At 37.3% G+C, this 23,124-nt stretch overlaps 1 protein-coding gene across 1 annotated transcript in view; it reads left to right on the forward strand.

Annotated features, from left to right (window-relative positions):
* The first annotated feature begins 12,049 nt into the window (after positions 1–12,049).
* The window catches only part of LOC140150630 (uncharacterized), a 69,286-nt gene continuing 58,211 nt past the window's right edge, over positions 12,050–23,124 (forward strand). The window contains exons 1-2 of the transcript XR_011858824.1: positions 12,050–12,295; positions 21,965–22,099. The gene's annotated coding sequence lies outside the window, so the exon portion shown is untranslated. The remainder of the gene's footprint in view (positions 12,296–21,964; positions 22,100–23,124) is intronic.

Raw genomic sequence — 23,124 nt, forward strand, 5'->3', positions numbered from 1 at the left:
TTATTAAGATACCAGAGGTTTGCTTAGCATAATTGTTGGTAAATATATTATCAATAAGAGTTGCTGATGTAGGCCTACGTGTTATCCTAGTTGGCGTGATGATACTCGGATACAAGGAATATGAAGACACAATGTCTACAAATTCGCCAGTTGATTCATGGACGTCATTAACAGGTTTATATTACAGAAGTTTATTTTCTTGACCAGTGATTTTAGACAATATCGTATCAATACATTTGTTGAATTCTTTCATATTCTGGTCAGGTGGCCTATATATCACAAAAATGACAATGTTTTGTGATTTGTGCTTTTCAATTTCAATATAATACACTGTACGTGCTGCACCTCATGTTTTGGTGTATTATCGCAAGGGCTTTACGTGGACGTGCTAAAATAAAGCTTTCTGAAGCATACCAGCTAATATTTCGAACGATTCTGTCTGTCTCTCCATCCGGTGATAAAATTTAAAAATCGCCACTAGTTTCATCCCCATTTAATCAGAGTCTGATGAGTTCATGGCAAAATAATTTATATAATAATTTTCTATACACTTTCCTTCGAAGGTTGATACCAAATTTGATATCAAAAGTTTAATCATCGTGAGCATAGGAACCGTTGTTTGGAAATTCGTGCAATTTTTTTTTTAATGTGACCCTCTTACTTTGTGTGTCAATCTCAGGCCCCCTGACAAAAATGAAAGAGAAAAATGCCCCTCTGACAAAAACTGAAAGAAATGAAAGGGAAAAGAAAAAGAGCAAGCATACCGTCTCCCACAAACATTCACGGGCCACAATAGTGTAAAACGCCAATTTTTATGTTTTTTGGAAGCTTGAACAATATAATAGCCTATCTAATAAAACCACTATAAGTATATATCCCAGGAATATAAAACCAGGATTTTTTGTTCGTCTTTGGCCCCGAAATTTTCATCCACCCCACAACCGCCCCCCCCAACACCACCACCACCACCAAAAAAGCTGGCTATGCCGCTGCAGGCTAAGAGCGCCATGGGACGGAGTCATTGGTTCTTCTTATGTTATCATAGTGGTCCTCGGTCGTGATGTCTACAACGTTGTTTAGGCAATAGGTAACTATGACCGTCATTGCTGGACGAGGAAGATATGTTTGCTATCAATCTTCTACTAGTGTTTGTGATCTAATGCTAGCTAGCAATGACCAGGCACCAGTATTCAATACGGTGTTGACCCCTCCTGTCGAGGCTCCTGTTTGTTCTTGGTGGCTGGTTGCTTACTATGCGGTACTCTTGAATTCCCAAAACGTTACATGTTGTATTGAAGAGAGGTTTTGCAACAACCTCCAAATTGCCCTAACATTCACAGTAGAAATTGTAATGTTTTTACTACATTTAGAAAAGTTTCCCCTTTTGTAGAAATCATATCATTAAACTTTCCCATTCCAGACGGATTTTGAGGCAAGACGTCATTTGATCTTTACAAAATTAATCGAGGTCTGCACCAGTTGAAACTAGAATAGTTATTGCTTTGTTCTTGAAGAAATTCATCAGGTTTGTGTGATACAATTAACAGAATGTTCTTCTTGTCAAAACCAATTAATTTTACTGACCTGACAGTGTCGGCCATCTTGGTCGAAGGCCATCATCGGAGTGATGGTACTTGATCCTTCCTTCTGGTTGATTGGTCACCAACAGAGGGCGGACTAGCGCCCAGAAGTGGATCGTATACGTGACTGAGAAAATGGGGCCCCTCATCTCTGTTCACGTATACGATCCACTTCTAGGCGCTAGTGCGCCCTCTGTTGGTGACCAATCAACCAGAAGGAAGGATCAAGTACCATCACTCCGTTGATGGCCTTCGACCAAGATGGCCGAAACTGTCAGGTCAGTCAAATTAATTGGTTTTGACAAGAAGAACATTCTGTTAATTAAGTTATTGCTTTGGTTCTCCATCTTAATTTTATAGAACGAGTTTAACTCTTGCTCTCAACACAAAAATATTTACCTCCGTAATTTTCAGCTGTTGCTACTACAGCCTTCGTAAGCGGAATTACCCGGTCGAGCACACTTGAAGTGTGACGTAATAATCGGGTCATAGACCTTTGACTTGTAGCGTCATCCGTTCTTGTTCAAAGATGGTTGGTTGGCAATGATGTGAATGGCTTCCTTAACACCTCTCTCGAACCAGCGGGGCCCCCTTATCTAAAATTCGGTCAACGTGATGGCCCTGTGACTCTATATAGATGTGGTTGGAAACCTCGGATGAAGTTGTGCTAGGACGTCTATGTTCAAGAAATCTGGTCTTTAGAGAACGTTCAGTCTCTCCGATGTATGATTCTTGGCAGGTTTCTCTTGTGGTCTGTCCCTGGCATGGAATCATATACACCGGACCAGTGAGTCCTTTTTCTCGGTTTTGTCCTTTAGCGCCACTAAACATTGGCGCAATGTCCTCGTAGATTTAAATGCCACTCTTATACACGTTTTGGACATTTCTGCGAAGCGCTTACGAAATTCATTTGATGCAAGTTAGCGCAATCTGTCCTTTAGATGTAACAGTACTGTTCCCGTTAGAGTTTCATTTTGGGCTTGTTGATTTGATTGAAAGCCCATTGAGGGTAGCGGCACTTAGTGAGAGCTTGCGTTATGTGTTGCTTTTTTTTCAACCAGAGCTTGGGGGTTAGTGATCAGACTCTGCACAGTGAATCAAGGTCAGGATTACACCGAACTTATGTTCTAAGGGGTGGTTAGACAAGATTCAAAGAAATGCAGGTATTGGCCTGTGTGGGTTGGCTTGCGATATATTTTTATTTCTAAGCTGCCGACAGCTTGGATCACGAATCATGGTTACAAACCTACCATCTCTACACAAGAATGGAAGGCGCTACAAGTTACCAAGGGTTTCAAGACCCAATTATTACGTCACACTTTAAGTGTGCTCGATCGGGTCATTCCGCTGACGAAGGCTGTAGTAGCACCAGCTGAAAATTACGGAGGTAAATATTTTTGTATTGAGACCAAGAGTTAAAATCTTTCTATATGCATGATATGTGGATTACCAATATAGATGAACTTTCGTGCTAACATCTTAGTTTTATTGTCGCTGAATGGTGTTTCCATCTCCCATTTATCCAGTGGCCGATACTAAAAAATGTACGAGTGCAGACATGTCTCGTCTTCACCCGTCACTCTTGTCATCTTTGTCTCAAAACAAAGAAGACAAGAAGTACGTACAGATTCCAGGACTCCCTGGTTTTGATCACTGGTCGTATAAATAACGCATTCCCAATACACCCTCTTGCCGTATTTGAGACACATTCCTCAACGCTGAGGGCAGTGAACTGTTTAGCTCAGAGTTAGGACACGCTTTGATGGGTCATGCATGCTCACCTTTCCAAAAATTGTATATCTTCAATTATATACGAAAGGTCAAAATTTTCATATGATGGACGACTTTTCATCCCAGCTACATCTGATTTAAATGTTCAAACCTAGTAACAAAGGTTTCCTTTTGACTCAGAATAAAAGGAAGACTAAAATAAGAATCCTTGGCCCTTTAGTCCAAGTAAAAAAAAATAACATGTTTATCGTCCGGATTTTTTCAAAACTCGGTAAGGGAGGCCCTTATTATTTGTTATTTTGTTACCATTCATTTCTGTGTAAAATTGCATTTGCAAAGTCTTTGTCAACACATCATAACAACGGGGAGGCCTCTAATATTTTTTGTATTTTTCCCAAATCCCTACCCCTTGCTTGAAGAGAGTGTTTGCTTTGCATTTATGATAACCAAGAACTTCCTAACATGTCTTTTCATTACAACAATTTTAGAAACAAAGTAAAGGAGCAAAGAAGAAAAATAACAAAAATATTTGAAAATCTCCAAAAATCGGTGACGGCGGGGACGACATCCATGTTATTTATTTTACTTGGCCTTATCTTTGTGATACATTTCTTCATTCCATATTTATTTTCAGAAAAATGAATAATTTGGAATGTGCCTATACCTGAATCAAATTTGATGTTCTCAAATCATTGAGTAACCTTGAGTTACTTGATTGGACATTGACACTCTTCAATTATTATAAAACAATAATTAATCTGCAAACACGCGTGCAAAATACTATTATATTTACTTTAACTTTGTTATGAATGAGTACACAAAAATATCACTTTCACTAAAAAATCACCCTAAATGGAATGAAAAGAAGTAACTTGACCAAAAGACCGTAACAAAAAGAAGACAAATATTGTACACTCTTTTGTAAAATTGAAATCCTGTCAACGAAATATTGCACATCATAATTATACGTTTGAAACTTTACATTAAAGATTTAAAATCCATTGATTAATTTATTCAAATCATAAGCACATTTCCGAGTGTGCGGCAGCTGAATCCGACATTGCCTGAAATCAACAGTTTACGGTTTGGTCTTTAACATTATTGTTCGTGTACATACATGTAGGTCACTCAGAGCCCCCTTCCTTATGCGTGACCGTTACCTGTAGCAATGCATCTTGCTGCCATCGTCTTCTATACAATTATACTGAACAATTGTTACATAATCATTTCTAATCCTACACATAAATGTTCTTTTATTAACTGTACTGTACTGTACAGGTATTTGGATATAACATTCTATTCAATTTCCTAAAAGTGGCACAAAGGGTTTTCATACATTTGTGTTCAGTGAAGCAAATCTCTGGATTGCCGAAACCAAAATGAATGAAACAAACGGTATTCAAAAGCTAGGACAGTTCCCTTGAAGTTGATGTAAGCATCATGTCACAACACTATTTCCTAATTGCCAAAGATGGCGTTTTTCACTTGCACAATTATTTTAGGCAGGCTATAGACGGAATAAAATCTCTGATTTTTGTTGAAAAATGAATTTCCAAAGGGATCAGAATTGCAAAGTTTCTTTAATACTAAAATGGGCAAAAAATGAGGTTAATTCAGGTCAACATTGGTCAAAAACAGACCAAAAATAAAAGCTAATCGCAAATGTTTGTAAATTTTGTCTCGGTATTTCGAGAATTTACCCTTTGTGGTACACTTCAACTTATATTTTAAAATCTTAAGTTTAATAACATAATTCATTTACAATTTTCCAAATGTTGATGTATTATCATCGTTAGGTCAAATTCAAGTCAAAAGCAGAACAAAACTATAAGCTAATCACTTCAACTTATATTTTAAAATCTTAAATTTAATAACATTATTCATTTGCAGTTTTTCCAAATGTTGACGTACTATCATCGTAAGGACAACGTGTTGTCGGTTTCTTGGTAGGTTCCATAATAAAATGTCAATCACTTGTTGAAAGTACACGTAACCATGGTAACCGGTTAACGGTATTGTGTTTTATAAAATGTTAATAAAAAAAGATTGCTTGACTTATTGAGAAGAGTAAATGTAAAATTTTTTAATTGACCTGTCATTATTTTTAATTACCTACAGATCCATGAAAGTACACACCAGGTTCACTAATGTCATTAAGTTTATGGTAGTATGTTTAAACAATATTATATCAGAACGCAAAAACGAATACAAACTCTGCAAAAATGCATAAAATACACACAGGTGCCTACAATTGCACGAAATTAATTTCTGTATAAAAAATACGTTTGAGATAGGTTTTCATTTCAAATGGAATCCATTTAATTGAATTATCATTTCATGAACTCGATGAAAGTGCAGAGCTGGTTTTCTATTATAAGTTGAACGGTTTTATGTTTAAAAATATTGTTAATCATGAAAATGAAAGACTCATAAAATGTTGCATGAAAATGCACACGTGTCCCTATTCAGTGGCGGATCTAGAGGAGTCATGGGGGGGGGGCAATTGAAAATAGGGCCACGAAGCGCGACGCAGGGGGTATCTCAGGGGGATCTCAGAAGCGAAAAGGGCAACTTCTTTATGCATACGCAGGTACGGACAGTAGGGAGTGTCTGAGGGGATGTTTCTCCTTGAGAAGTTATAAAATTGTGCAAAATGAAAGCCTAATTGAAGCCATTTTGAGGACGATTTTGACACTATTATTGTAAGAAAAAGTAAGAAATGTGTGAAAATGAAAGCCCAATTCGTCGGTCGCAACACATAGTGGCGTACGTGAAGGACAAAATACGTCTCCGAGCAAAACGTTTTTGAAGGATATGCTACTAGTAACGGAGTCGATACTCCTCCACTGTTATCTCTCAGTGGCCCGATTCCATTTAAGTTTAAGTTTCAAACTATTAAACTGTATCTTTAATAGTTAACAAGGGACAGTCAGTCAATGGTAATGAACATACGAAGGAAAGTCTAATTATTATTATGATCCTTTTTGTTTGTAACAAATCATTATAATAAAAGTACAGCGATGTGTTGAAAATCGACTAAATTTATACGCGATGTCCTTACGCAGAGAAATTGCCTATTGAAATGTGTGTGATACTTTGCGTACAAAAAATGACATTGCGATTTCCCATTTTGGATTCCAACGTAGTATAAAACGCAGATGCTACGTTGAAACATGCTGATTTTGCCTCATGTCGAAGTTCATGCAACGCGCCCAATTTTCAGGACCAAAAAGTCTCATTTTGAAAGTAAAGTCATGATATATGGATGTAGTGAACTTTAATCTACCAAAATAAACATCTTAAAAAAAGTAACTAACTCACCTTAAATAATGGCCATTATTCAAAAACGGGGGATTGTATTACAAATCTATAAAATGCGTTGGAAGCAGAATTTATTTCTGCACATTTTGACACCTCATTTGCAGCAATTGACTAAATATTGACTAAATCAATGTAACCCAAGATCTGAAAGTTGCAGTAAATTCTATTGATTTTGTATTCAGTGTAATGGAAGGAAATCTGTGTAATGGTATCCGAGTGTTTTTGTATTGTAAAAATTTGTATGTAAGTGCAACTTTCAAATCTGAACCTCACTACATTAAATTGACCGGTGTTTTATTGTTTGGCTATCGTATCAAATGAGGTGTCAAAATGCGCAGAAATAAATTCTGCTTCCAACGCATTATACAGATTTGTAATACAAAAGCCCCTTTTTGAATAATGATCATTATTTAAGGGGGGTTAGTTACTTTTTTGAGATGTTTATTTGTTTTGGGGCAACTATAATATTTGGGGAGCACAAAAATACAATTAAGTTTAAGCAGCATGTTAAGTCAAAATTTTAAACGCTCGCGTATACAGCGCGTAAACAGTGCGCAATGTTGCGTCTCTGCTGACTAGGTATGCGTGCCTTCAAAGTCGGCACAATGCCTGCGTCCGCGTCGGTACTTTGTACTTCAGAGTAGACTGACTGCCCAGCAAACACAAAACGTTTTCGACATCATTCGCAAAAGATTATAAAAGGTTGTCAGAAAACGTTTAAATGTCGGGTTATATAGAAGGTATATTAAGGGTATAAAACGTTTTCTTAACATTAAAAAAACATTTTTTGATAATCTACTACTATTTTCCCATAATGTTATTTAAGTGTTACGATTATGAAGATTATCATTCATCCAGGTATAAATAACTATGAAATTATTATAATCTGATCTACTGGACTTACGTTTTGTGAGTGGCAATATTTCACATCCTATCTCGGATGCATCATCAGGCCAACTGATGTTAAAGCGGCAAAAGTTCGTTGACCTGTGAAGAGGATGTTACGTCACAGGTCGAAGATGAGCCCAACCTCTGAGGGATTTTCTTTATCGCTGAACAATAGGCCCCTGCCAAGTTGTGTCGTAGCCCGCCTCCCTTATTAAGTGAAGGCTCCTCCCGTTTAACATAAATCGCTTCCTTGACTCCTCTCTCGAACCATCTGCTTTCGCGATCTAATATCTTGACGTCCTTGTTGTCAAATGAATGATTAGTGCTATCTAAGTGCGTGTAAACCGCAGAGTCTCCGCAACCAGTGCTAGCTCTCCTATGCTGGTACATGCGCTTCGCTAGAGTCTGTTTGGTACACAATGTTGCTTTGTTTGTCCTTGGGTTGTTTGTCCTTGGGATGGACCAGCGCTTGCCGCAAAGTGTTCTTAGGTTTGAACGACACTTTGACAATTCTGCGAAGTTTCTCCGACAGTCCAGATACGTATGGTATAGTCACGTTCCTGCCGCGTTTAGGTTCACCGTCACCTTGCGTAGCTTGTGCGGTGGACACTTTATCAGCTGATTTGGTTTGAGAGAGAGCCTTGTGAAAAGTCCAATCGCGATATCCACAAAGATTCAAGGCCTTCTGAAGGTGTTCGCGTTCCTTTTCCTTTGCGTTCTCGCTTGACGGAATCGTGTCCGCTCTATGAAATAGTGTCCGTGATGGTGGGAATCAAATAACAAGTACTGATCTGTGTGTGTGTCCTTTCTGTACACAGAAGTTTCTAAGCGACCATCACTTTCCACTGTAACTAAACAGTCCAAAAAGGCAAGTTTGCCTTCCTTGAGTTCTTCCTGGGTGAACTTAATATGTTCGTTGACACTATTTATGTGATCAAAGAATGGGGTTAATTGATCCTTACGAATCTTCACCCATGTGTCGTCGACATATCGAAACCAGTGCGTAGGGGGGGTGCCGGTATACGATGCAAGAGCCAACACGGTTGTTTGAGGTGATCATTTATTAGTTTTTCAAACAAAACATCATAGTACAAGACAATTTTAGGCTTAATCAGCTACGATCGATATCATCCTAATGTATACAGATGCTTTTGAGTCATTTTCAACTTTAATTTCACATCTTTTACAAAATATTCATTTTTACAGCATTTTAAAGCTTTTTTGGATATAAAATGTATCTATTTATGACAAAATTGGTGGCGCTATTTAGTTACTGGAAATTACTCTTTCAAGCTTTCAATACAAAAAAATTCCTTTAATTTTTTGATGAAATATGTTTATAAAATTTCTTTGTTGCTTGTTTCACCTATTCCATCTGTTTTAATGGCAGTAATAATCACCTACCCCTTGCAAATTAAGAAATATGATTTACGATAAATAGCGCCACCTATAGTTTGCATTTACTTAATAATGAAGCCAATTCTATATACATCAAACAACCGTGCCAACCGTTCAAACTGTTCCATAAACAGGTTTACAACAATCGGTGAAACCGGCGATCCCATTGCGCATCCATGGCGTTGTCTGTAATATTTTCCATCATAGACGAAATAGGTGGTATTAAGACAAAGTTCCAGAAGTTCACAAACTTGGTCTGGACTAAGTTTCGTGCGCTCATTCAAGGTGTTATCCTTCCTTAGAAATTCTCTAACACAGTCTATCGCTTCCTTCGGTGGTACACAGGTGAACAACGCTGACACATCATAAGAGGTAATAGTCATTATCATCCAATCGAATATCGCGAACTTTGTTTACGAAGTCCTGGGAGTTAATAATATGGTGTTGTGATTTCCCAACCAGCGGTCCAATAATGTATGCGATGTGTTTAGCTACATTGTACGTGACCGAGTCCACACTGCTAACAATAGGTCTCAATGGAGCATGGGGTTTATGGATCTTAGGTAGACCATAAAATTTGGGTACCGACTCACCAGGGTACAGTTTGTGATACAAGATAGGTCGATAACGTCAGATTTCTCATGTTGTTGGAGAGAGTCAATAACCTTTTTCCTATAACCACTAGTTGGATCACGTTTCAGTGGTTCATATGTCTTGCTATCATTCAACAGTTCACACACTTTGCTATGGTATTCAGTCTTGTCTAACACTACCGTACCGTGCACCTACCCTTATCCGCTGGCAAAATAGTGATGTCTTTGTCTTGTCAAAGCGTTTTAATAGCCTCACGTTGCTGTTTATTGAGGTTAGAGTTCGGTGTCTTCGCGTTAACCAGACATGCTGAAACCTTAGTCCGTAATTCTTCTGCGTCCGAAGTGCACAAGTTGTTGTGTTTGATAGCTGATTCAGTAGCTGTGATCAGTTCTACATGTGGTATACAATTCGGTGCCACAGAAAAGTTCAAACCTTTCGCTAACACATCCCTTTCGGTCTCCGTTAGCGGGCGACTAGATAGATTTTAACCCATTTGTCTTTCAGTTCCTTATCCGGTTGTAATCCATCGATTTTCCTCCAGTTAAGGTCCGAGTCCGCTCGAGAAGCTCGCGTCGAATTCTGCAACCTTGCAAACTTGTTTTGCTGTCTGGCTTTGACTTCCGGTGCTGGGTTAACTGCGCGTGCGCGGTGAACTGTATCACTTCATCATAAATATCAGCTGTTAATTTCACACGTAAATCCTCCGAAATACGGTCTATTTCTGTCCTCAAAATATTGATAGTAAAGTTATTTTGACGAACACGTTCGTTGAGCAGATCTTTTTGTGCTCTGGCTATGATTTTGCTAGCCTTATGTCCTTTCACAAGCGGTTTAATCCATTAACTCCGTGGTGTAGTTTCAGAGTGTAAACAACGTAGATTAAAACGGAGATGGTTTCTATTGTCCGCTAGTTTTCTCGAGGTCTTCTCAAATTTCCGAACCAAATTTAGGGGAGACCAAACAGACTCTAGCGAAGCGCATGTACCAGCATAGGAGAGCTAGCACTGGTTGCGGAGACTCTGCGGTTTACACGCACTTAGATAGCACTAATCATTCATTTGACAACAAGGACGTCAAGATATTAGATCGCGAAAGCAGATGGTTTGAGAGAGGAGTCAAGGAAGCGATTTATGTTAAACGGAGGAGCCTTCACTTAATAAGGGAGGCGGGCTACGACACAACTTGGCAGGGGCCTATTGTTCAGCGATAAAGAAGATCCCTCAGAGGTTGGGCTCATCTTCGACCTGTGACGTAACATCCTCTTCACAGGTCAACGAACTTTTGCCGCTTTAACATCAGTTGGCCTGATGATGCATCCGAGATAGGATGTGAAATATTGCCACTCACAAAAACGTAAGTCCAGTAGATCAGATTATAATAATTTCATAGTTATTTAAGTGTTGACAAAATATTTGGCAAAAAATGTTTGCAAAAATAGTTTACAATGACATTTTGAAAACATTTTAAAAATATTGTAGTGTTTTCATACAAAACGTTTTAAAACGTTTTCATGACCTTTATATAACCCGACATATTAATGTTATTAAAACGTTTTTACCTAAACCAAAAGCCAAATTATAACTTATTTAAAACGTTTTTAAAACGTTTTTGTGTTTGCTGGGTGTAGCAATATTTAACACCGTATGGACATGCTTCATGTTTTAACATGAAAAAAATAAAATATCTGTGATATTTGAATTCTTCTACACGCTCGCTATGAATTGAGCAATGCAATTTTTGCTAAAGCTCACTATCATTCGCAAGATGCTGTGAACTACTTTTTTCTGCTTCTTCGACCAACAATACGTCGTATACCCTTAAGTTAGCATGCTTGCTGATAAAAGTTATGATGTAAATTGTAGACAAAATCCTTCCCATATTTTGTGCCTTTTTAATACTAAACAAACTAATATCATGTTATTAAGACTTTTTTTAAACTTACCTGATGCGCAAGTATGTGTCACAAAAATGACCGAGAATATCAGCTTACACCACGGCTTCAGGGATGTTATTAAGACTTTTTTAAAGTTTTAAAAAAGTCGTAATAACATGAACACCACGGCTTATACGTTCAGGAATGTCCTCTCACTGTTAATTGTTGGTTATACATACCTAGACAAAATAATTAACAATGAATTCCACTTGAAGAGGATTTAGCCAAAACAAACAAAGACTAGAGCTATTTAAAATTTTTATAAACATAAGTAGAAGCTTATTATACTTTTCAACAATAGGATTATTGATTTGTTTAAAAGGAGTTTGACGTGCGCTATCAAAATGAGATACATGTAGAAGCAAAATGAATACGACCTTCATGCACATTTTACACAATACAATTTGCCTACTTTACGGCTCATTCGTGGTGTACGCTCACATATCAGTTCATGTGCATTATATTTTGTGTTCATGTTTATGTATGACATCTGTTGTATAATATAAGATAAATACAAAATACTGAAAAGGTCAATTTTTGTTTTAAATATGCTTTTGTCATCACTTTTTTATGTGGCATGAGTGCGTGGGAGGGTGCATGAGCAGAACCCTACGCCAGACAACTGCGCAGGTTAGCGCATCGTTCTCCACCGCCAGCTGTTTAAGTACGATATATGGTTCAAGAATGATATAATAGGCCTACCTCTTTCACGAATTTCACGAGAGTGGCAGTATCTAGAGAAGAGGAAGTTTTCACTCCAGCAACAAGCAGTTGAAATTTTACGCAACCTTGAAGCCGTGGTGTAAGCTGATATTCTCGGTCATTTTTGTGACACATACTTGCGCATCAGGTAAGTTTTTAAAAAGTCTTAATAACATGATATTAGTTTGTTTAGTATTAAAAAGGCACAAAATATGGGAAGGATTTTGTCTACAATTTACATCATAACTTTTATCAGCAAGCATGCTAACTTAAGGGTATACGACGTATTGTTGGTCGAAGAAGCAGAAAAAAGTAGTTCACAGCAGCTTGCGAATGATAGTGAGCTTTAGCAAAAATTGCATTGCTCAATTCATAGCGAACGTGTAGAAGAATTCAAATATCACAGATATTATATTTTTTTCATGTTAAAACATGAATCCGTAATTTATATACTGACAGTATATAATTTATGTAATTTGAATGGGGCTTCAACTTCGTCAATACTGCTGTTTGCTTCGTTTTTTACCAATTTTTTATTTCAAAAATACCAAATGACAATTTGAATGACGTATCTTGAAGATTACATTTTAGAATCGTTCTTCACTCATCTGATAGATTTGTACATCGTATGGGCTCATTTTTGCAATTGAATTCCAATACTTTGGGCGAGAAAAGAACACCAGGTTGCCGATTCTTTACATCATTTGATTTGATTTGTCAATCAGGTAAAATCAGGAGCTATTTAACATACCTCAAAACATAACATTTCATTCCAAATATCGGTTTAGCTAGAATTAGGCAGTCACATTTTGCGTATTTGTGATAAACACAGTTTATGAATTGTTTTCAACAATGGACTCTCTTGAACCTACTCCACTTATAACTGGAATAACTGAAACTTGGTTAAATCAAAATTTTATGGACACTGAACTTTGTATTAATTCTGATTATTGTGTTTTTAGAAATGATCGTAGCTGTAAGCGTGGGGGTGGTGTTTGCCTTATTATTCACAAGTCGCTAGACCCATCTCCTTGCCCTCAACTTAGCACTACCTCTTGTGAGATCCTATGGGTGAATTGCATATCTAAAAATTCAAACCTTTTGGTTGGTATTTATTACCGCCCTCCTTATCGCCATACAAATACTCTTCCCCAACTGAGTATCAGTCTATCCATGTGTAACCAACTGTGTCCTCCAGGAACCAAAATGGTTCTTATGGGGGATTTCAATGTTAATTTATTGGACAAATCCCATTATTTGTTTGACGAGCTTGCCGACTTGAAGGCTAGTTTCAACCTTGATCAACTTGTCTGTCAACCAACATGGCTTGGACATGGTAAACCTTCCATTCTTGATCATATTTATTGTAATGATGATACTCAAATTAGTGAGCTTCAATATCTGCCTCCTATTGGGTCCTGCCACCATGTCATATTACATTTTAGTGCTAACTTCAAGCCAAACAGCTCCAAACCTATTCCCCGGTCAGTATGGAAATATTCTGATGCGGACTGGGAGAAAGCTAACTCATTGTTGTCTTCATTTCAGTTAGATCATAACTTAGACATTGAAAGTGCCTGGATATGTTTTCATGACTTTTTTATGCAAACTATGACTGAGTGTATCCCCCAGAAAACTATTCGTTGTAAAGCCAAAAATCCACCTTGGCTAACTGGTGACCTCCGTAAGTTAATTAGAAAGAAACATCAATTGTTCAAGAAATGGAAATCCACAAAGCGGGAAGATATCTATTTAAAGTACAAGTACCTTAGAAATAGATTGTCTAACCTGCTTAAGCGAGCTAAACATTCCTATCTTGCTTCCCTTGCTGATGGCGATTCTCCCAGTAAGCGTTTTTGGGGATATGTGAAGTCCTTATCTGGTCGCCCATCCATTCCTGATACCATGCAATACAATGACGTTATTGCTGATAATCCCCAAGACATTACCAATCTTTTCAGTCAATTTTTTGCTGAATGTTTTAATCCCGACGACGTCGATATTTCTCAAACTCCATCCAGTATTTACCATCCTCCTGGGAATCTTTCCAGTGTAGTTTGTACAGTTGAGGACGTATTTGATCTCATCCTTCTCCGGAAATCGTCCTCTGCTGCTGGTATTGATGGTATTTCGGGTGCCATGCTTAAAGGTACCGCCATCACCGTCTCCCCAATTCTGACCTATATTTTCAATCTTTCCTTGTCTTCTGGCAGGGTCCCCTCTGCTTGGAAAATTTGCCGTGTCATTCCTGTTTTCAAATCTGGGGACAAAAAGTCCATTACAAACTACCGTCCCATCTCTCTCCAGCCCATCATTTCCAAGATTTTAGAGAAAGTTATTCATAAACATATTCTCTCCCACCTTCAAGAATTCAATCTGCTCACTGAGAGGCAATTTGGATTCCTTCCAAATTCATCTACCACAGATGCCCTTCTTACAGCCATCTTAGACTGGCACAATGCCATTGAAGCCCGCAAAGATGTCGTGGTTGCACTTTTCGATCTGGCGAAAGCCTTCGATAAAGTGCCACACAGACTTTTGCTTCAAAAACTTAGTGCTTTTGGCATATCTGGTCAACTGCTGTCATGGGTTAATTCTTACCTTACAGACAGGTACCAGTGTGTTGCCGTCCATGGGTGTTCCTCTCGTCTTGTTCCCGTTGTTTCTGGGGTTCCCCAGGGGTCTGTCCTGGGGCCCCTTCTTTTCTTGCTTTTTATCAACAACATATCTCTCATCCCATTTTCTGCAGGTAGCAAATTAGTTCTATATGCGGATGACACAACTTTGTACAAGCCAATCAACAACCACCAGGACTTAGCCGACTTTCAAGAGGACATCACCAAAATCTCCGTTTGGTTTTCTTGCAATCTACTTCAAGCCAATGCTAAGAAAACCAAAACCATGATTATCTCCACCAAAATCAACCCCTACCCGGACCTTCTTTTAAAACTTAACAACCAACCCATTGATAGAGTGACAGACATCACCTTCCTTGGCATTCACATTTCTAGTAAATTAAATTGGAACACTTACATTGATGTCCTTTGTAAGAAGGCTCGTCGGATGGTTGGCATGATACATAGGAACTTCCACCTTGCTCCTCAACATCTTCGTCGCACCTTGTACATTTCTCTGGTCCGTCCAGCTCTTGAGTACAGCAGCTCAACCTGGCACCCACTCACAAAAACCCAAACCAACCGCCTGGAATCTGTTCAGAGGTTTGCCTGCCGGGTCATATTACATTCTTGGGACCTGGATCATGACAGCCTTCTTTCCCAAACTAACCTCCCCTCTCTTGAGGCCCGTCGCGACTCCTTTACGGTGCGCCATGTGTTCAAAATTCTTGCCGGCCTTTCATCTGCTCCTAATGTATTCACTCCTCATTCGCGTTCCAACTCAAGATGTAACCATTCCCGAGCTCTTTACCCACCTTTCAGCCGCCTCACACTTTGTCAAAGAAGTTTCTTCCACCTTGGTCCTATGTTATGAAATGCGCTGCCAGAAAATGTTGTCTGTTGTCCCACCTTGTCCGCTTTCAGGGCTGCAGTTAAAACCCTCCAATAGTTGTCTTTTTTATCTTGTTTTTGCTTTTCAGTTTATTTCTGTTCGCTTTGTATGTAGGGCTTCCCTTTAATTTAGTGCTCTTTGAGCACTATTGGGTATTGCCTGTGCTTTTTGCCAAATGTTATAAATAAATAAATAAATAAATAAATAAAGTTTCAAATTTTGGCATCTGGATATAAGTTAATTTTCTGAAAAATAAGAATTCGATTGGTCACATATTTGTGGAAATATCACGTGTCAAGATCGACAGTTATGATCGAAATATTGTAGTATGTGAAGGTGGTGACCGTTTTGGAGTGACGCCATCTTGAATTTAAAGGTGACAAAAGTTTTGATTAGCAAGAACACATCAAACCTTTTCCTACTTTCCCATTGTGCACTATTCCAGGGGGTACTTCCGCCTCATTCCACCTTCGAGTGTCACAAACACTCCCAAGGGGGTCTATAGAGTTCTGTTCACTATTACACTCTGCAATACGGACATTTCGACTGCACCTTCGTTGGAGAAAAGGAACACAATTAACACCTTTCGATGGCATTATTGCCCGCATTATTGACATGGGTTCGTCTAGACTATGCCATAGTCTATGTTTGATGTTAATCATGATGAAAACATTCAGTTGAACTCCAAATTATACTTATATTAATTACATCAAAATACTAGTATAAAATTGTTATGAAAAAATTTATATAATTATATTAGTGACAGTAAAAGTAAAGTGTACGTAGGCTTATGTTATTGAATGCAACATATCATAATGCCATAATTGTATTGGCACTTCAATACTGAACAATTCTGATTTTAGAATCTGCCAGTTTATTAATCGCGAAATTCCAGGTTAAAAATAGACTATGGACTTTCAATTTTAAACGGGATTTTGAACGGGCAAAGTCCCTAACACTCACACTGTCAATCATACTTGTTTATCAATCAAATTTAACCGCAAGCAAATACAAGACGCGTTCATGCACTTATTGACGCGTTCATGCAATTACACAACACAAAGGCGGGTAGGCCACATACTTGTGTACCATGTAGTTATTAATGGTAATGACAGGTACCCGGAGGATTTAAACCATAACGAGATCTGGGCGACCAATCACAAGCCAGATCCATTTAAAGATGCATTACATCATGGCCATTTTTTAGTAGGCCAGATTTCCGACAATCTCATCCATAGAAGCTCATAGACAGCCGTGTTAAGCATCTCTGACCGCAATCCAAAGTCAGTAGTCCACTTGGGAAGCCAACAAACAGAGGGAGTAGGGTGACTGAAAAGAACAGATGTGAAAATCTATCAATTGTGCACACATTAATTAAATCAGAGTTTTAAGCTTAAATACAATATCCAGAGTATGCACAATGGGCAAGTGGACTACGGGGTAGTCTAGGGTTCGTCAGGAACAAAAGATTTCCTGTTACTGAAACCTAACGTTTTATATACGTTTAATAGATGTGAAACACTAATAACGGGCACGCAGTGATATAATGTCGGCGTCCGTTTTTCAGAGACGAAAAAAAATACGTAAACAATAATCTCTTAGGCAGATGCTCTACATCTATAACTGCATCACTCGTGTAGGCCCACAGAGGCTATTTTAACATGCCTCCTGGCACGTTCGTGCAGTGAGAATAAACAACCGTGCAGTGAGAATTAAAATCCGTGTTTAAAAGATTTATATACTAAAATTACCTGGAAATTAAAAGAGTTCCTCCACAAAGTAAGACTAATCGAGTCGGAAAATCCTATATGGATAGTCTGTGGTAATCAGTCAAACATTTATTTCGCGGGGGAAAATCAAGCAAATCGTCGGGTTCATTACGTAGTGACGGATGTTGATTTTTGTCATTTTTATGAAAATTGGCATATGTATTTTAAATAGTGAGTAGTCTAATATTACCAAGGTTTGAAGTTCAAGGTTGCATAATTAATTATGAAATTGACGGATATTGATACATGACATTACCCGACGTTTTAAAAAGTGACGGATCTAAGATCCGTCACTATGTAAAACACCGTTTACTCGGATAAACAACTAAATTGTTTGGCGTATCCCCAGCATCCGTCACTATGTAAAAACATGATTTTTCAATCTGAACGTACGAAATTAAATATTGTTCATTGAAACCTACGGGATTTCTTGACGGATGTTGACAACTGGGTATAAACCAAAAACGTCAAAAATTCCAAATATAAAAGGGATGGTAAAGTAATAAAAAAATTAATATATGATCCTTTTTGATGAGTAGGTTATTGAAAGATGATCAACATATGTTTAGAGGTTGTTCCAAGTTGACAGATAATACAGTGTAAATTGGTCAAAACTGAATACAATCAATGGCGTTTTGTAAAAAAGAAGTTACAGCTTGTGTGACTACCTATATTATGAGAATGAGAACTAGTAAGATCAGGAGTAAATAATAAAATACAATATGTCATGTATATCGTGGGCACTCGTGGCGAGTCGGTTTTATCATGAAAAAAGCGTTTTAGAATAAGCGTAAAGAACCGACGGATGCTTCAAAGTCCTTCCTTGATCCGATTTTCATGCGCAAGACATACTGACGGATGTGTGACGGATCCTCATAGATCAACACGAGAAACCAGATTAACGTGCACGACATCCGCGCAAGACATAGTGACGGATGTGTGACGGATGTTAGGGAGCAACGTTTTTACGTTTTTACATACTTACGTATAACTTTGCAATCATTTTACTCATTTAATAGCGAATAATTCTTCATGTGATAGATGTTTCAAGATACTTTAGATACTAGTTTTTCGCAATACAGCCACTTTTGGAGGATTTTACTTGTTAGTGTTCTGCTATGGTTGATCACAAATTGGCATACTCTTTGATCGCGTCTAACACAAAAACTTTTTTCTGGCGGAGTCCAACGTCCGTCACTACGTAATGCACCCGACGAAATATTGCCTCACAACACCTCTGGCAATACCCTATCTGCCCAATCTTTCGGTCACTCATGGGGGAAAGCCTCTGGACGAGAAAATCCTCAACAGGCGTGGAGGACAGTGGATCCAGACGGCTTTAGTCTGCTCAATCTAAATTGACAAAAATTGCCCTGTGCATCTTCTTTTTAGACCGTTAAATACTTTAATTTGGGGGCAAAAATAGTGTGTATTTTGCGCGCTTCGTGCGCAATTGTTCGAGTAAAACAGGCCAAAATTAATGACCACCAGGAACATTTTCATCGCTGCTCACCCGTGATATGCCACGAGGTACAACAGTAAAAAAATCAAGGGCGCCGCCTGTAATGGCATGCAGGTCTGGTAATGGGGGCATCTTGATCCCTCTGGCTCAATATCGGGACAAGTTCAAAAACAAATTCGGTGCAGTTGATCTGGACCTTTTCTTTTAGCCCCATTTATGAGCAAAATGTACAATACTTTATCATTGTGAATTAGACTTAAAAGCGCGGCTTTTCTTAAGGAAACCTTTTATGGCCATATAATTTATTCATTCGCGACATATTAGAAGAGAGGTGTCCAGATCAGTGAACAAAAACATTGCCTGCTTAATCATGATAATTAGTAAAAAAAAAATATTTTTTTTTTTTGCTATATGCTATGTGTAAACTGTTTTGGTGTTTACACGGTCAAGGTATAGAGGTAAATACTAAACTAAACACTTTCAACGTGTTTAGTTACCCCTAAACACCAGTGTGCTTCATCTTTTGTAATGAAATTTGTATGCAACTTTCCCGAATTGTATACTATTTGCTGACACCTTTATGCACCTTTGCCTCACTTAAGGGATCTAGAATGAACGTTTATGGCGTTATCGACAGTATTTTTATGGGACATGAGAGCACCTCAGACGTATCAAATTACATTCTGAATACGAAGCATGTCTTTCTGATATCAAATAATTTTCATTTTTTGAAAATCATGATGTAATACAAATTTTATGACAAATTATTATATAATAGTCATCGAAGCAAATTTTATAAATCTAATGATATATTCTTAAAGTGTATGTAGCTGGGAGGAAAAGCCGACGATCAGTTGAAAATTTTGACCTTTTGTATTGAAGATATGGATTTTTTCCCAAAAAGACCTAATTTTTTTTTTTGGTGTTTTGGGAAAAAAATCCATATCTTCAATACGAAAGGTCAAAATTTTCAATTGATCGTCGGCTTTTCATCCCACCTACATACACTTTAAGTATAAATCATCAGATTTATAAAGTTTACTTCGAGTACTGTTAAATATCAAGAATATCAATTTTAATGATTTGCCATAAAATGTATATTACATTGCGAATTTCAAAAAATCAAAATTATTTGATATCAGAAGGACATTCTTCGTATTCAGAATGCAATTCGATATGTCTGATGTGCTCTAATTTCCCACAATAAATACTTTCCAAACGTTCATACCCCTTCCCTTAAGTTGCAGATATCTTATCATATTTTGAGGATTTTACGCCACCGTGCGACATTTTAAGAGATGGTAGGGATACGTGTGCATTTTATGCAGTATTTAATACAGAGTTTTGTATGCGTTTTTTATTTTTAACATTTTTTAAATTCAATTCAACGGATTGGCATTTTAAATGAAAACCTATCATTCTATGTAAATCCAAACATTGTTTTATTATTATTATTATATTTTACAGAAGTTAATTTCGTGCAATTATAAGGACCTGTGTGCATGCATTTTTGCAGAGTTTGTATTCACTAAATTGCATTCTGACTAATATTGTTTAAACATAATATCATTAACTTAATGGCATTAATGACACTGGTGTGCACTTTCATGGAGATGTAGCTAATTCTATGTAAATCCAAACATTGTTTTATTATTATTGCATTTTACATAAATTCATTTCGTGCAATTGTAAGCACCTGTGTGCATTTTATGAATTTTTGCAGAGTTTGTATTTGCTAAAATACATTCTGGCTAAAATTATTTAGACATAATACCATAAACTTAATGACATTAGTGGCTCTATTGTGCACTTTGTCAAGTCAATTAAATGAATTTGCATTTACCCGTCCAAACAACTCAAACCAATCTCTTTTCTTATTAATATTTTATAAAGCATGGCGTGTAGGTGTACTTTCAACAAGTGGATTGACATTTTTATGACACCTACCAAGAAACAACAAGTTGTCCTTACGATGGTAGTACGTCAACATTAGGGGAAATTGTCAATGAATTATGTTATTAAATATTAGTTTTTAAAATATAAGTTGAGGTGTACCACAAGGGTAAATTCTTTGACCTCTTATTTATATTATATATATTAACGATAGTAAATACATCAAAGAAGTTTCCATTAAATTCTCTCTGCAAATTTTGAAAAAGGTTTATACACAAGTCTCAACATACATAATGACAGCCGGTGAGTAATTTTCACTGACCATTCAAGATTTGAACCTAGGACCTTCGGATCACCGGACCGATGCTCTACCAACTGAGCTGATGAGTCAAGATGGAGAAGAACAGTGGTGTTATTATCTATTCTACAAAGGATGTTGTGGATGGCAATCCTGTTTGCATGAATCTAACTAAGAGCTAAAAGCTTATGCAAAATTGCCAACAGCAATGTACCATTCATTAGTGTCAGTGACCTACTGTAACAATCATACTGTGGGAAGGGGGTGTGAAGATGCGTCTCCGGTTCGAAATTTACAAACATTTGCGATTAGCTTTTATTTTTGGTCAGTTTTTGACCTGAAATAACCTAATTTTTTCCCATTATAGCATTAAAATGCAAAATTTTCTCGCGCTTAGTACGCATTGTCTCAGTAAAGCCATGTTGATAGTAAATGTAAATTATATTGAATACCTCCTCTGATGATAAATACTGTAAATTTCCTCAAATATGCATTGTTACCCATATCCACACTCTATCACCAACACCTTCCACTTTTAATATTTAAGACTTTTACTTCTTGAATAATCAATTCCTCAATATTTTGCACAAGTGTCTTCCTCTCTTCCATTCAGTAGCTTTACTGCTTCACCTATTAACTTATTATCTTTACTCTACTCTCTTCCTCTTTTCCCCCGCTTTATTTTGTTTTCTTCTCAAGGCATTATTTCCTCAATTTTGACTGTCATTTCATAGGAGCGGTACTCCCCACTCCCACACAATTCGCATCCCTGCATGCATGTATCCTTATAAAGGTTTCAATGATGAAGCAATCTTTTGAATTGTCTCAGTAACGCGTGTTATTCGATTTTCTAACGAATCGTCAACTTCCTATTTTTCTTTGTAACAGAATCACTACATACCAAAATGCGGCTTATATACGTCACCAGCCTCCTGGTAGCCATCATCAGTAGCCCATCTGTTAATTCGACGGACCCACCACCAGTTGTCGAGAGCGAGGGTCCTATAACGTCTGGCACCACTGGTATAATTGAAATTATATATTTTATTTAGTTTGGACAATATTTTTGTGGGACATGAGAGCACATCAGACATATCGAATTGCGTTCTGAATACGAAGAATGTACTTCTGATATCAAATAATTTTGATTTCTTTTTTAAACTCGCGATATAATACAAATTGTATGACAAATGTTTAATAAAATTTGTCCAGGGGCCCCATTTTTGCATCATGCCCCCAGTTACAAGTGTTTGTGAACAGTCCCTAAATTATCATGTTCTCTTTTACCTGTATTGTTATTTTGTAACGTTTCCAGCTCATTAGGAAACGAATTTGGAGAAAACCTTCTGTTAATAAAATACTATGTAATACATCAAAGAATGTCTTCCAATTCATGAAAACAAATAGATAATCAGCTTATCGGATTAAAAGCTTAGAGGGAAGGTCTTGCTGCTCAGCGAGTGTTTTTAATTATCAGAATATTTTCTCCAAATTCATTTTCTAATGTCATGCATGTTTTATAGAGCAAAATATAAGTATAGGCCTATATACAGGGTGTCCAAAAAAAAAAAGAGGCCCCTCATTGCGCCCTCTGTTTCTCCTATTTCTGAAAAGTTGATCAAATATATTTTGGTACGTAAAAAAACCTTGAGTCGTTAGCTTTAATAAACCAAAACAATTATATCAATCGGCTCATAACTTTTGAAGATATGCTCTTTTAAAGAAAATAATGTACCCGTTTTTCACTCTGTCCACGGAGAAGGTTTGGCTACTTCAAAGATTGAAAAGGAGTACACATACCATGCATGAATATCAAACATTCCTCAATGATAACTTTATAAAATAACTTTATTTATGGAATGGGCTTTACCAGTGGGTTTATGGGCAATGGATTTTGTTAATAGTGTCATTAATTTGTGTGTAAAATGGATGCCGAATGGGACTTCTTTTGCTTTACTTGCAATAATATTATTTTCTTAGTTATTTATGCCTTTTTGTTTTATTATGTTTCTTAATTTCTTACTTTGTTATTTCTTGCTTTCTTTTTT

This window comes from Amphiura filiformis, chromosome 4, assembly GCF_039555335.1.
Source record: "Amphiura filiformis chromosome 4, Afil_fr2py, whole genome shotgun sequence".
Taxonomy (NCBI): Eukaryota; Metazoa; Echinodermata; class Ophiuroidea; order Amphilepidida; family Amphiuridae; genus Amphiura; species Amphiura filiformis.